The sequence below is a fragment of the Dipodomys spectabilis genome, unplaced genomic scaffold (assembly GCF_019054845.1).
Source record: "Dipodomys spectabilis isolate Male_0828 unplaced genomic scaffold, ASM1905484v1 ptg000193l, whole genome shotgun sequence".
Lineage (NCBI taxonomy): Eukaryota > Metazoa > Chordata > Mammalia > Rodentia > Heteromyidae > Dipodomys > Dipodomys spectabilis.
Window position 1 is genome coordinate 124,977 of NW_024870870.1, and position 10,943 is coordinate 135,919.

A 10,943-nucleotide genomic window follows, 5' to 3' on the forward strand; every position below is an offset into this window, starting at 1 on the left:
TGAGAATAACAGAATAACAAGACATTGCTCTTGTCTGTTCTGTCTCATGATATTGGATACAAGTATAGGATATTCTCCAGAAAGAGTCTCTGCACAACTTCTAAGGAAACAGAGGCTGGCTTCTTTTTTAAGGGTGAAGGAAATACTTTGTATCTGGTTTTTGATGCCTGTGAATCTATGGGAATTCATCAACATATTAAAATTACATATAATTTATAGCATCATATCATATAATAATAAAGGTCAATTAAGGTACTTTAAAACTAAGCAAAGAATAAGTTTAATTTCTAATAAATCAACAACAAACAAGGAAAAAGGAAAAGAAGATGAAACATATCTTAAGCAGCAGGCTGGTGGCTGGAACGTAAGACCCCTGTTTTTAAGGTGAGAACAGAAGGACATTGCTTACAAGGCAGCAGGAGCAGCCAAGTTTTGGGGAAATAATATGAAGATCACCAACATAAATGTTAGTAGAATTCAAATGCTGCTGGCTCATGGCTATAATTCAGGCAAGTCTGTAGGGTGAGATCTGAGGACCACCTTTGGAAGTCAGTCCTGGCAGGAAAGTGCATGAGGTTCTAAGACTACAATAAAGCCACAAATGCAAAAAGTAAAGATGTGGCCAAAAGAGACCATGGACAGATCTCTGGTCTGGACTTTAAGCTCTCAGAATAGACAAAAACAAAAACGAACGAAGAAAAAAACAACAGAAAAATGGGTGGGAATAGGACTGATGAGGTCCTGGGTTACTAAATCCAGTAATGTAAAAATGTAGCCTAATCCAAACAAAAAAGAATAAATTTATTACACACTGGTATATAGAAATGTATTTAGTGAGAATACAGAAGGAATGTCAAATGTAAAAATGCCATAAAGGTATCTTTCTTTCTCTTTCTTCTTGCTAGACGGGGACTCGAACTCAGGACCTGCCACTTTGGTTCATTGGCTATCTGTCTACCAACAGAACCACACCTCCATCACCACATTCCAATGGTCTCAGACTCTCTTGCTTCTCTCTAGCAGCACTTGCGTCTTTTGTGTGCCTATTGGTTTTGCATGTGACTTTCCAAGGACTGCTCCAGCGATAGCCTCTTGAAGAGGGAGAGGTAAATAAGGGCCCACTGCAAAATCTCGTCTAAACTGAGTGGGGTGCCTCTTACCTGTAATCTTGCTATAGAGGAAGTGAGGTGTGTGGGTGATGGTAGGAAGGCAGCTCAGATGGGGAAAAGAATCAACTGGGCTCTGCACTTACCACCCTCAGCTGTCAATCCTCAGTTTGCAGGGCCACAGCTGTCTGGAGGTTGGCCTCAGTAGGCCCCACTTTTCCCTGCTCTGTGCATTCTCATGGAGCTCCCCATGAAAGCATGAGTTCCAAAGATTGCAGTGACCATTCTACAGCCCCTCGGATTTCATTCTGCAACTGTAGCCACTACTGAAGCTTCTCCTGCAACTACTGCTGCCTCCTTTTTGGCCACTTGCCCTCATTCCTCGCCTGTCAGTGCAATAAGGGCCTCTAGGATCACCCCTCCACCCATGCACCAAATGTCCCCTGGACTTCCAGTGACTCCTGGTAGTCAATAGGACCACATGTCCATTAGAATGACATAAAGATAAATGTTACACAGAAACATGAAGAACTACTATGATGGATTGAACTTCATGGCCTCTGATAATGGAAGCTTTATCCCCATAAGTTTTGCATCACTATGAATTTTTTATTTTCCCACAGAACCACATATATTTCCTTCTGCTTCCTTTATTGGGTTTTGTCTTACTATTTCCAAAGAATTATGCTATCACAGACTGGTGCCATGTCTCTGGTGAGAAGAACCAAGAGGTAAAGGATATGGGACATAAAAAATCCCTCCTTTCCAGAAGAGTCCACCGCAGGTCAGAAATGTAAATCTTAGGACAGTGGGCACAGAGGCTGCCTCTCTCTCTAAAGTATGGATCACATCTGGAGAGGATTTCAGAACACCTCTAAAGTCTTGCCATTAGTTGCCTAAAGGCAGCTATTACCGAACAGGATATTGAATTAACTCCACCACCAAAGAAACAACCACATCTAGTACATTGAGCTCACAAGTATAGCATGGAGTTCCAGTGAAAATGATCTCACAAATGAAGAAATGACACTGTCTAAAATACCAAGAAAGAATGGGAATGGCACTGGAATAGGCAGGAATACTTTGTGTGCAAAGGAGGGGGACAAAATAGATGAATTACAGTTGATTGGGAAATGGGCAGTGACAGAAAAGAAGCTAGTAAAGTCGATGAATGTGAAGATGGAGAGTGTGTCATGGAAATCACAGATGGTGCTTCTTGTGCAAGTAGTTAGTCTTTGGCAAGTGATGATAGGAAACCTGAGCTACCTAAGGCAAGACCTGGCTTTATTGCCTATCTGCACTGAAAGGGAAGAATCTCCTGCCTCAGTTTCCTAAGTTGTAGTATCACTGTCATGCACTACCACATTCCTCTTTGAAACATTTAACTTTCATGATAATTATTGATTTTCCACCTTTGACTTTGATAGTCTTGCATCTACATTTCTTTTTTTTTGGAGGGGACGGGGGGTCTGGTCATGGGGTCTGAACTCTGGGCCTGGGCGCTGTCCCTCAGTTCTTCAGCTCAAGGCTAGTGCTCTACCACTTGAGCCACAGTGCCACTTCCGGCTTTTTTTCTGCTTATGTGGTGCTGAGGAATCGAACCCAGGGCCTCATGAATGAGAGGCAGGCACTCTACCAATGAGCCAACTTCCCAGCCTCCATCTATGTTTCTTGACCTTGGTACAAACATGTGTCTCTTTGGATATAAGGAAAGGATCATAATTCCAACAGCTTCCCATACTGAAACACCTACCTTGGGTACCTGTTAACTCACTGTGCTCATCTGGCTTCTGTGGAGACTGTCCATTTGCTCTGCCCCTTCAGAGGCCTGCCAGATTCTCAGCTGTGTACTAGAGGAACACAGAGGTGGAGGGTTTAAGATGGAAATGTGAATGAAGAAATTTACTTCACTGAAACTTCTGTTATTTGCCATATTTTTGTTTGTCATGTTTACCTTGCTCAGAGTTTATATTCTTTTAATAGTATGATGAAGTAATAACATTTATTTTCCTCAGCATTTAAGTTTAGTTCTTCGTTTTCTTTGAGACAAAGTTCTAAGAAAAAAACAACTAACCTCATGTGCATTTCCACAAATGGATGTTTTCATTTTCATATTCCCTTGTAAGACAATAATTCTTGGTTTTTGGAAAGTTAGGAAATAGAAATAGACTAAAACTTTAAACAAAATTCATTTATTTGTGATGTCAGTAGGCTTTGAATTTTTAGTCACTAAAATGTGTGTGATTGTGTTCAGTCTGGTCCACTCCAGTGAGAGCATCCTTCTTTACTAAGTTATTAACAAGTGAATGGATTGCCTGACAAAATTTGGAGTTTTTGTTTTTGTTTTCTTGGCAGACCATTAAAAAATTCTTTAGAGAAAATAAAAATCACACTATCTTATCTTCATAGAGTCCACTATGCTTCAGGTAATTCATCTGTAACCTTTAGCACACAATCCAGTATATTTGCTTCTGGATTTATTGGAGCATTCTAGCTGCCACAAATAAGGGAAAATATGCAGCCAGTGTTCTCTGGGTCTGGATTACTTCCCTTAATGTAATGTTTTCCCAGTCTTTCCATGTTGTGACAAACTGTAGTGTATCGTGCTCTGTGATGGATGAGTGGGATATCTATGTTTGTGTGTGAGTGTGTGTGCAGATGTAAACTTATACATATATACTACATTTGAGTGTTATCTGCGTATTGGAAAGTGAGAGACATGAGTCTTATCAACAGTCTTGAGTCTTGTTACCCTTGTGCATGGCCTGAGGTGGCAACAGTTGATAGGCTATGAGGTATAGAAAGAGGATGTTTCTCTCACCATCAACTTCAAGGTAGATATTGAGCTCAGCTTTCTCTAACCACGGGTCTTCTATTGTAGTAATCCAGCTAAAGATTCAAAGAAACTATTTTATTTTATTTTATTTTTATAGTCCTGCGTCTCTAATTCTCACCAGGGCACTGTCCCTGACCTACATTTTGCTTAAGGCTAGCACTCTACCACTTGAGCCAAAGTGCCACTTCTGGCTTTTTCTGGGATTAACTAGACATAAGAATCTGCCTGTGTTGGCCTTGAACTGCAATCCACAGATTTCAACTCCTGAGTACCTAGGTTCACAGGCATGAGACACCCGTGCACAGCTAGAAACTAAATAATGGAAGTATCCATTATATACCTCCACCTATCTTTGGAAAGATTTTCTAGCATGTTCTGACCAGACCAATGTTAACTACTAATCACTAAGAAAATAATTCTTGACACACTCATTACTACAAAAGAAATCATTGAGCTAATCTCCATAATATGACACAACATTGTATAACTCTTACATATAATACTCCCAATTTATCTCATTCTTGGAGCTTCAAACCAACTTCTAATAAATATGAACATTTGTATGTGTAAAAGTGAGTACATGATTTTGACCTGTGACTTAAGAAAATAGAACCTTGGGTTGGGAATATGGCTTAGTGATAGTGTGCTTGCTTAGTATGCATGAAGCCTTGAATTTGATTCCTGAGTACCACAAAAAAGCCAGAAATGGTGCTGTGCCTCAAGTTGTAGAGCACTAGCCTTGAGCAAAAGAAGCTCAGGAGCAGTGCCCATGATCTAAGGTCAAGCCCTTGGACTGGCAAAAACAAACAGGACTAGAATAAAATGGGAACTCTTAATCTTGTATGCACTTCTGAACTTTATAACTTGTAAAATATAATTTTAGCAAATTAGATTTGTTTAAAAATTGAAAACCTATATTACATGCTATCTAATATATGTGTTTTAAAATATAATTGATACCAATGAACCCATATTCCTTGAATAACATACTAATCAAACTTATATGCACCTTTGAAGAAGCAAATTTAAAACTTGGAAATTATTTGAAGAACTGAGACTTGGAGGATTTTCTGCATTCTCAATGTACCTTATCATGAACAGGAACACTTAATGTAGAAAGCAAAAAAAAATAGTGGTTCTCTGAAAGGAAGATTAGTAATATTTACCATTGAAGAAATAATTCAGGTAAACACAAATAGCACCCAAATTGAGTGCTCTTAGGGGCTAAAAAATGTACCTCATTCCCTGGATTGTGAACAAGCATTCTGAAATGTATAGCGACAGATAAATACTATTATTAATGATTACCATTTGGTTTATTTATCTACAGGAAATCTCATTCCGTCTAGTTCATTATATTGAACAAACATTCAAATTACTAAACTATACACAATGTTTCAAAGTTTACATTTTATGAAAACGAAGTGAAGCAATATTTGTGCCCAATGAATGTGAGATGATGAGTTTTAAAGGGTTTCATATATCTTAAGACATTTGACTTACATTAATGGTCTGGGAGTATTTAAGATACATAGATATGTAGATTACATACATACACACACATACACACATACACACATATGCATGTATATTTCAAGAAGTACAATAAAAATCTTCAAAAACAAATCACGTCACTGGTAGCTGCAGATCAAACAATTACACATAAAGAATTCTTTTTTAAAAGACTGAAAATGGCTCATCAGAATACTTGATGAAATTCATATTAGAGGCCCATTTCTTCCAATTCTATTACTGATGTGTCACTTCAATATGTGAATCCCTTTATTGAAAGCATTTGTCCCTTCTTTTTGAATTTAATTCTAGGAGTCTCTGCGTTCCTTGTTCATGGTGAATAGCATATTTTTTATGTTAAAGGTCAGGACAATGGTTGGGGGGTCTTTGTAGTTATCTGATATGGTAAAGATAGAGCCATCAACTACATCATCTCAAAACTGTTGAAAGTCACAGTGGCTGTGATCCTGGGAAGCACAGGTCTATCTAAGTTTACAGGAAAGCCTGGAGAAATCTTCATTTGAACACATTCTCTAAGCTCGATAAAGGGCTTGAAGGGAGCTATCACTTCTGGAACATTCAATAATTCACTACCTAAGGGAAATTCGTGACTGATGGCAATTGTGACTTCAAATGTCTTCTTATTTTCTTTGAATACCAGTTCTCTTCCTGGATGAGGAGCTTGTCCACTTCCAGCAGATCTATGCTCCTACTGTGTAATAGTGCTCTGAGGGACTGTTTTGTAATGGGGTCAAAATTCTGTTCCATTGAGCACTGTCTCAGCCTCATAGGCTGAGGAGAGTGGGAGGAGGTGGGGATGACAGGGAGATGACTCCTTCTTCTAATACAGGCAAGGCTGCCCTGAAAAGAAGTCAGAGGATCCCTCTACAGATTAAATGTCCACCAACTAGCCAAGCAGGAAGTACCTCAGCAGGGCTGAGTGAAGGAGTGATTCTAGCGGGAGCCATGACCCTGGGTCTTGGTCTGGCGCAGCCTTCAGCTCTGTCTTCTGCAGCTACTCCAGCTATTTCTCATGAAGCTCCAGTGTAGCCCAGCAGCTGCATGTCTGCTTCCAGCAGTGCCCCAGCTCCCCAGTCCTTCTTTGCTATGGCACCAGAACAGACCATGCACCCCTACAAATACAACATGCAGGAGATCATGCTCTTGAATCCCAGTATTCCCCAGACAAGGCCCCTATTCCCTGGGCTACAGCCCCAGCTTCAGCTCCATCTCCACCTGATAAGAAGGGACCTGATGCTCCCCCTATAACTCAGCTCAGATGTGTCACTTCACTAGCCCAGGAGGGGCTGTAAGAAAAGATCCCTTATTGGGGAAGACAGCAGATGAGACAGTTCATCTGCAGCCCAGTTCTGGCTCCCAAATTTTTGTGGATTTGAGGGTCTGTTGAAAAAGGTGGCCTGTAATTTTCTGGCTAGAAAGTTCATTCCTTCTCCATTCATAAAGTGTTTGGTGATTCCCAACTTGCCACTGATTACTGGGGATAGACTGGCAACCTAGGGGTAACCTTGCTGGTGGTTCAAGGCAGAGGCTTTCAGGGAAAAGAGACAAAGCTGCTCTTCCTGTTATGCCTGGCCCTTTTCCCTGCCTGACCCCCTTCTCCCCTGAGAGAATCCCAAACCGTGTTTGTTGCTATGAATGGGTCTGTTAACCAGGTCCTTTATCCTTGTGTTTACTCTGAAATTGGAGAGAAGTTGAGCCAAAGCTGCCCCTATCAAAGCTTGCCCCCACCCCATTTTGCCTGCCATTCAGGGTATTGCAGGTTTGCCTTGGCAATATGTATATTGCCCTCTCTCTCTCTCTCTCTCTTGCTCGCTCACTCTGCCTCTCTCCATTTATCTTTTGCCTTTATTGTATTTACACTACTATGTATATACTATATCTATATAGTATATAGTATATACTAGTATATAGTATATATATAGTATATGCTATATATATATATATTATATATATGCTATATATATACTATATACATAGCAGTGTACATATACTATTATAAATTTTGTGTTTTGTAACTTTGTAGCATTTTAGGTAAGGTTGTGTTTATGTTTTGCTGGGTACAATAAAGATACTCTATTGAATAAACCTAGGATTAGAATGCAAAGAATACATGTTTTCTGTTACATTTTTCCTTTATTCATACTTTCCCTGATTTTTTTGAAGAATATCCTCCTCACTGAAATATTCTTTTGTTCCTTGATTATAAAATGAGTCCATTCTCCAGATAGAAGTCTACCGATAATTTTCCTATTCTTTCTGTTTTTATCTTCTTGAAAAAGCCCTCCGATTTGGGCACATGTGAAAGAAATGGAGTTGATTGATAAAGTTGCAGAATATCACTGTTCATTAAAATGTTAACCTCTTATAAATACGTTTAGAAACAATATCAAGAAAGTAAAAAGAAATACTTGTGTCCCTATCTTGGGGTTTATTTTGCTTAACATCATCTTATCTGGTTGTATGAACATAGCTTTTGACCTTTTTCGCTTGTCCCAGATATATACTAGTCATTGCAAATAAGGGAAACAGTGGATCCTATGTTTCTTTGGGGCTGGTTTACTTCCCTTAGTATAAATTTTTCCAAGCCTTTCTGTAGCATGTGATTTTTTTCTTTGTCTGTTCCTCCTCCATGGTATAACCCATGCATTCACTGTTTTTCTTGTCGATGCTCTGCATCTTGTATATATACTTCTATAATTTGGGGAGGGGAAAGGGAAAATGCTTAAATAGGCATACAGGTTGACCCATTGTAACAATGAGATGTACAAGACACTATGTTGAAAAATGAACTTTATCATTTATGGGGGGTGTGGGGAATTGTAGTTGTGGAGGTGGGAGGGGAGGGATGGTAGGGGAAAAACAAAGGAGGAGGCAACAATACTTGATAGGAAATATACTTATTACCTTGCTCATGTAACTGTAACCCCTCTGTACAGAATTTTTACAATAAAAAGCATATTTTAAAAAGTCAACCTTTTCTGTTTCAATTGTCTATCAGTAAAAATGATTCAGAGGCTGCTGCTTCCCCATTGAAAATGAAGCTCAAATGCTTTCATTGGCACTTCATGTTAGTCAAGTCTGTGAGAGTTATTTCAAACCTGACATTGAGATCTTGTGTATTTTACATTCATCGGAATGCAGAATTAGGAAAAAGAAGCATTCAACTTTGAAAATAACAGAGAAGTTCTAGATAAAAGTCACTGAGTAATTGCAAGATTTTCAATAACAGAGGTAGTACCACATCTGGTTTTTACTAGGGATAAGTGTCATGGATTCTTTTGCCCTGGCTGGGTGCAAAAATTAATCCTCACGGGGCTGGGATGTAGCTCAGTGGCAAAGCACTAGCCTAGCAAGTGCAACATCCTGAGTTTGATCCCCAGAACCAAAAAAGAAAAGACAAAAAAAAACACTTAAAAAAAACCGAAATAAAAAATTAATCCTCACATCCCATCTTCTTAAGTAATCTTTACTACTCAGAGTGAGAATCGAGTTTGGAGTTTGTTTTCAAGACTAGTGCTCTACCGGTTGAGCCACAGTTCCATTTCTGGCTTTTTATTAGAGATGTCTCATGGATTTTTTGCACAGGATGGCTGCAAACCTTAATCCTCAAATCTTAGCCTCCTATGTAGTCCTTAATACTCAGGGTCAGATAGAGTTTGTGTCTGACCATTTGGTTCAAGATTAGTGCTCTACCACTTGAGCCACACTTCCACTCCTGGCTTTTTTCCCTGGTTAATTAGCGAGAACAATCTCATGAACTTTAATACCTGGGTGGGATTTTGTTTTGATTCTAAAATCTTAGCCTCCTGAGTAGCTGGTGTGAGCTACCACTGTCTGGGTCTACACTTGGTCCCTAGCTTCAGGCCCCTGCTCTTCACTCCCTTGATATTATTGGTGGTGTCCTCGTTTCAGATTTCAATTGAGCTTAGTTCCTGCGTCATTCAGTCTCTGGTCCCAGGAATCTATAGCAAGGCTGTTATGACATCTAGACTAACCATAAGGCAATAAGCCTGGGAATAAACAGCGTGGTGTCCAAGCCTGCGGCTTCTTACATCTGTCACTGGGCGAATGATCCCAGGACTCATTTAATGCCACTGCCTTCTTGGAGGCCTCCTAGCTTCCTTACGATCTGACTGCAGGCATGTCATGACCTGGGGTGCAGGGCACTAAGGTTTCTCCTTCATTCCACTGCCATAAATGGGACTTTCAGAAGTCACTTCTCCCTTTTGAATCTTCATTTCACAGAAATTGTGCTTAAAACCCTGCATTCTGATCCTTCCTTCTTCTGGATCTTTGCCTATCTAGCAAGTTTGAGCTGTCTTCTGGTCTCAGAAAAGCCAGATGTTCATGCCAACAATTGTACTGATTCAACACCCAGTGACATGGGGGCTCTCTCTACTCCTCCACTTATGCCAAGCTCAAAGGTCTTTCGTACCCAGCATGCATCTTGATTCCCATGAACCCAGGGCTATGATTTCCCTGAAGAGCCATGGGCTTAAAAACTTTGATGGAGTTAGGCACCAGTGGATCACAAGTATAATCTTAGCTACTAAGGAGGCTTTGTTGTAAGAATCAAGGTTCAATTCAGGTTGAACAGGAGTCAATAACACTTCTCTTACAATACGACTGCATTCCAAGACGTGATCCCCCCAAAGATTCAAACCAGCTAGAGATGTTCTCATTGTGTGTGGGGACTAGCCTTTCTATGAGCGTATTCCTGAGGGCTCCTCTTACTCCAGGAGCCTTGGAAGAGGCAAAAGCTTCCTCCAGCAGAAGGCTTATTTCCCCTCTAGGACCAGCATAGGCCACATCCTCTAGCAAGCAGAACCTCCTTGTCCAAGTTGGGAGAGCTGCTGTCCCCAAGATGTCTGCTGGGGAGATGCTAGGCAGCTTCATGTGCCTGTGGGTGAGTGGGACCATGGATTCTGCTAATCCATCCAGCAAGGCTTCATCCAGAAGTCTATCTATAGTGCCCAGCCAGCAGAGCCTGGTATCTCCTTGGGTTCCAGCATCCCCACTCTGCAATGTTAGGGAACCCACAGAGCCCACTGTGATGTCTTCGCACTCCAGTTTCAACATTCCATTGCCAGCCACCAGCCTGTCCTTTAACTGTGGTCCTTGCAGTTTTACCCTCAACAGCATGGGACATTTCCAGATAGCAAGCAAGTCTAGATCTTCATTTGGAACCCTGAAGACTAATAATATAGGCTCATCGCCTGCCCTCTGACAACCTGGACAGCCTGGCCCTCCCAGCTCCATTTTCCAGCATGTGTTTAGGGGCCTTCGGAGCTCGGCTTCTGCTCCCTGCAACTACACATGTCTCCTGGAAAGAGCCCTTGAACCTGCTGGGCCCAGAGGTCAGGCCACAGTGAGGTCTCTCTGCCCCCAGCCTGGCTCCTAGCACAACCATAACCAGGGCAGCACTCCCAGGCTCCACTGTAGACCTCTGACTTGGGTCAAAAAAATTC

The 10,943-nt window shown here is 40.8% G+C and overlaps 1 pseudogene; it reads right to left on the reverse strand.

Annotated features, from left to right (window-relative positions):
• Positions 1-5,762: 5,762 nt before the first annotated feature.
• On the reverse strand, positions 5,763-10,734 carry LOC122121673 (annotated as a pseudogene).
• Positions 10,735-10,943: the final 209 nt, after the last annotated feature.